Source organism: Miscanthus floridulus, chromosome 4, assembly GCF_019320115.1.
Source record: "Miscanthus floridulus cultivar M001 chromosome 4, ASM1932011v1, whole genome shotgun sequence".
Classification (NCBI taxonomy): Eukaryota; Viridiplantae; Streptophyta; class Magnoliopsida; order Poales; family Poaceae; genus Miscanthus; species Miscanthus floridulus.
Window position 1 is genome coordinate 81,327,894 of NC_089583.1, and position 5,444 is coordinate 81,333,337.

A 5,444-nucleotide genomic window follows, 5' to 3' on the forward strand; every position below is an offset into this window, starting at 1 on the left:
AACATGAGAATACTAACCATTTGATCTGCCGGTGCAATTTTTTGAATTGGCGATGCCTGCCCGAGCCCCTAAGCGTGGCTATGGTGTCAACCCCCTTATCCTAGGGTAAAGGCCTCACCTCCTCCACAGTCGACCTTTGCTCCGCCTGCTGCTCGGGGACTCCCGTCGCTTGCCCAGCGGAAACCTCTGTCGCCTAATGCTCGGGGACTTCTTCGCTTCCCCTTGGTTGCTCCTCCATGTGTGCACTGCTTGGAGGTGCTTGGGTGCTCGGAGGAGGAGCAACTGGATCTTCATCATCATCAGACCACTCGAGCACCGTGGTCCTTCATGGTCGAGTGGTCTGGTCGCCACCAAGCGAGATGTCGCCCTATTTGTGGGGAGCGGCAGCTGCCGTTTTTCTCTTCTTCTGGGCCAGCTCGTCTGCCACTGCCCTCTTTCCCTAAACTTTTTTTGTCACTAGGGGCGAAGTCTCCGTCCGGCCAGCGTCGGAGCCTCTAGATTCTGATGAGGTGCTAGCCACATCTTCTTCAGACCGAGCTAATCGCCGGGCATCTACTCCCCTCGGCCAATCAACCCTCGGGATGCTGGAGAAGTACACCGCTCTCTCCTGCGAATAGATCTTTGCATAAGTAAATCAGTTCACAGCTCATCGATGTTTTAGGATTAAAAGTCTTGGGAATAAAAATCAAGATAATTACCTCTAGGGGCAGATATGAGCAATTGAAGGCCCTCTTTTGCTTTGGCCAGACGAACGAAATGTTGGGAGCGAATAGCTCTATGGCCCGACCCATGACATCCTTCTTCATCAGTCATTCCATCCTCTCCCGAGTCCCGTCGTCATCACCTCTGTAGTCAAAACCCGGGTGGGCCCTCTCCTTGTAGGGCTGGACATGGCGCACTATGAAGCTTGCTGCCACCAGTTCACCTCTAACTTCCATGCCTCTAATCAGGTCGAGGAGCTCCATCACTTCTTCCATTTCAGCACTATTCAATTTCTCCGACCAGCTCCTCTAGTTCTCCAGGATATGGTGGACGTCGCAGCGGCTTGTAGGGTGGCTCTATTTCATGTAGAACCATTTGGAATTCCACCCTTTCAGAGAAGTGCTCAATGGTACGTTGATATACTCATTGGCCATTCCATCCTAGAGCTACAAGTAGACGCCGCTGACCACCTTAGAGCCACCGCCGCCTTTCTTCTTCAACCATGAAAGGATCAAGATGTCCAAGAGGGGGGTGAATTGGGCTAATTCTAAATTTTCTTGCAATAATTAAATCCTACGATTAGCCCAATTAACCCCTTATGCCTAGAAAAGTGTTTCTATCAATCTAACGCACAAAAGACTTGCAACCTATGTTCCAAACTTACTCTAGCATGGCAATTCTATGAATGTAAAAACAAGAATTGAATTGCTTAAAGTAAATGCTCAAAGTAAATAGGGAGAGAGGAACACGGTGATGTTTTGCCGAGGTATCGGAGAGTCACCACTCCCCACTAGTCCTCGTTGGAGCACCTGCGCAAGGGTGTAGCTCCCCCTTGATCCTCGCAAGGATCAAGTGCTCTCTACGGGTTGATTCTTCGACACTCCGTTGTGGGGAATCACCCAAAACCGCTCATAACTTGAGTTGGGTCACCCACAAGCTCCGCCGGGTGATCACCAAGCTCCCAATCACCACCAAGCCATCTAGGTGATGGCGATCACTAAGAGTAACAAGCACGAACTCTCACTTGACCACGCGAAGCCTAATGAGAACGGTGGATGCACACTTTGCTACTCTTGATTCACTAATGATGCTACTCTCTTGGATTCACGAATCTCAATCACCTCACTAGGACCTTGCTCTTCTTGGCACTCACAAATGTGTTTCTCAGCTGTTGGAATGAGCAAAAGTGACTCCACACATGAGTGGAGCTTCTATTTATAAGGCAGCTTGAAAAACAAACTATTATGTGCCTCTACAGGGTGACTGGACGCTCCAGTCATGTTGACCGAACGCTCTGGTTAGTTCAACCTGCACACCAGTGTTTAAGTGTTGACCAGACGCTGGCAGGGTCCGATCACCACTGACCGAACGTGTCTGGTCGCATTAAACCCTCACTAGAACCTTTATGTACTCGACCGAACATTGGATCCTTAGGGTCCGGTCAATATTGATCGAACGTGTCCGGTCACAGATTCACTCTTCTAGAACCTTACTGGAGTCGACCGGACGCTGCCTCTTAGCGTCCGGTCACTTGACCACTCAGCGTCCGGTCACACCGAACATAATCTCCTTGATCAAATGAACTGACCAGACCCTACGGCCAGTGTCCGGTCGCACCAAAGCCAGCGTCCAGTCAGCATTTGACCCTCCATTCACTTCTAACTCTCGATCATATGTGAATGAAGTTTGCTCCAAAGGATCATAGGGCTGTTGTGGAGCTTTCTAGTGCTAGTTTTAACAAGTGTGCACCACACCTAACTCACTAGACTCATCTAGGTCAAGCTACTCGTCCATACCCCCTTAATAGTATGGCCAAAGGAAAAACAAAGTCCTAAACTACTCTAAGTGTCTCTCCAACTCCAATCGACACTTAGAACTAGTCATCCTTAACCTTGTCGTCCATCCTTTGAAAACCGAAACGATTTCCATTGTAGGGGCATGACCACCTTGATTGCCTAATCGATCTCCATTACCATGACCTAACTTAATTGTCTCTGCAAAATACACGTTAGTCATAGTAATCTTGTATTATCATTAATCATTGAAACCCAACAAGGGGCCTAGATGCTTTCAATCTCCCCCTTTTTGGTGATTGATGACAATACCTCCTTGAGTATATGAAAGAGTGAGGTTTTTGACATGCTTGGTTCATATAAGCTTTTGTCAATAAGAACCAAAGATTTCAGCAAGCTTATATGACCCAAGCCAACATAATATACTCAAAGGATATGAAATAAGGATGAGTACAAGTAATAAAGCTCATTTGCATTGGAGTATAAACACGGAAGCAAAAGCAAATAAGTATAACACAAGTGATATGACATATCAATGAATTCAAAGTAGAGAGCACACATGTCATATATCACAATCACATAGATATCACTATCACATAGATATAATAGTATACATGAAAGTAAACACATGAATGCATAATAGTAATAGTGTATCACACAAATAAAACTCCAAATGTATATAATAGACTAATAGCTAACTAGACTCCCCCTAAAAGTCGCTCCCCCTGAGTCTATATACTCGAACCCTCTCCCCCTTTAACGTCAAACACCAAAACCTAAGGGTCGGTCGGCGGGGCTACAGCAAACAAGCCGGGCGCTGAGGTACGAGGAGCAAGCTGAAACTAGGCGCCATCATCATCTGACCTTGAGCTCTATACTGACTGACCCTCTATGGCTGGTAGTGTCTCTAAAGTAGTCTGGGTCTGAGCTAGGGTAGATGCTGCCTATGATGCTACTGGTATATCTGTCATAGGATCTAAAGATGCAATAGAAGAAGGGAGCCTCTGAGTAGTCATGACGACGGGTGTTGCTGTAGAAGGACCGAGGTCATACATATGTGGCAGTGTAGGCATCCCTGTCAACTCACTAAAAGATGCTCCAAGACTCCTGGAGACTGACGTGTTAGGCACAAATAGCGAGGGTGACTGATCCAGTGTGAAGCCCATCTGAAGTGGTGTGAAACGTGGGGCTAACACTGGCGAGGATAACCACTGGGACACCTATACTATGGGAGAATCAAATTGAGCTGGAGGTTGTCCCTAACTCTAAAGCCCACTAGGCTGTACTGCTGGAGTCATCATAGTGGTGGCAGGCTAAGCAAGCTAGGGTGAAGGCTGTGACTATGGAGCCCCAAGTGCTGTTACTACATGCTATATAAATCCCATAAGATGATGTTGCATGAGTAACTGCTGCTAATGCATCTGTTGTTGTTGTTGCTAGAGGACCTGCTGCTGTCGCTGGAACTCATCCTGACGAGCCTAAAACTGTGCAAAGTTGGCAGCGGTCTCCTGAGCCTATCGTGCCTGATCCTACTGCATCCGCTCAAGAATAGCAATCAAAGCGGGGTCCGTCTGCGGTGCAGGTGGAGCTAAGCTGGAACTACCGGCCTCTGCATCATGTCTGCGTGGAGGCATCTGAGGAATAGGCAGGTAGTCGTCATCTGAATTATCACTAGACTCACTTCTCTCCTCCTAAGCCTCAAGCTGCTCCTTCTCAGTAGCAGATATGCCTCTGATAATCTCGTCCTACTGAGCTTTGGACTCTAGTACATCTAGACGACGGTGAGGCTGAGTGGGTGCCTATGGTGTGCTATGCCTAATCCTTTGTGCCATGTTATAAGCTGGAAACTCTATGGTGGCACCTCTGTACTCTACAACCATCTCAGGAGTCCTAACTTGTATAGCCTTGAGCATAAGGAATGTGATCCAATGTGCATATGGAAGCTGCCTGCGACCCTTGAAGCCCTCAGCTATCGTGTCCTCCATCTCAGACAGAAGAAGATCCCAAATGTCGAACACTGTCTGCTACATCAAGGCATTGAGGAGCCAAAGTTGGAGGTGAGTCAAGCCCTCTCTATATCCCATCCTAGGAAGTAGTGTCCTCCTAATGATAGCCTCTAGCACTCGAGCTGTAGGAGTAAGATCATTGGGATTCCTCCTCAACCCCTCACCAAAGGGCTCCTTGAAGCAATGGCGCACAAGATCTGTAGGGGCACCAAACCACCATGAGGGTGCCTAGGAGGCTATTGTTGTCCATAACATACCTCATGTAACTTGATAGGCTACTCCTGTAACCTCAGTATCTCCCTAGCCCTCTGACTCATCATCCTGTAGTCTCTGCCTCTAAATGCAAAGTGAATATATCTATGGTGTGGGTCAATATAGAGAGAAGCATAAAACTAATGAACCCAGGATGGAACATATACTCTAGTCCATCCAATCAAATCTGTCAGACCCGACAGATATGTAAGGTAGGGGTGAATATGCTCTCTAGCTGCTACGACTATAGCCTCAATGCTGCAAACCCACTGAGATCTGAAAATTGCTCCACTGTTTAGATATGCATTGCAGAAGTCTTCCTGGAGCGGTGTATAGAATCCCTCTGAAGCTCTCTCATCCCTTCTGGGTGGAAACCACACATCAAACTCCATAAAGCGAAGCTGCTGAACCTACTTGGCCATGGTGGTCCTCAAGTCAAGGTGGGTCACTGGAGGTGGATCCTATGGACGAGGTGGTGGACGTGATCCCCTCTGCTGTGTCGGCGGCCTCGGTGACACTAGAACCCAGGTACAACTAGAGCGGCGTAGCAGTGGCTAGGGTGCCTGCTCGGTCTCTTTGGCCTGCTGGCCCTCCTCACCCTCCTGAGGCTGCTGTGACTGTTGTCCCTCCTGTGTCTCCTAAGCTGGCTGAGGATCTGCTGGTGGGGGCTACTGCTGTGACTCCTACTGTG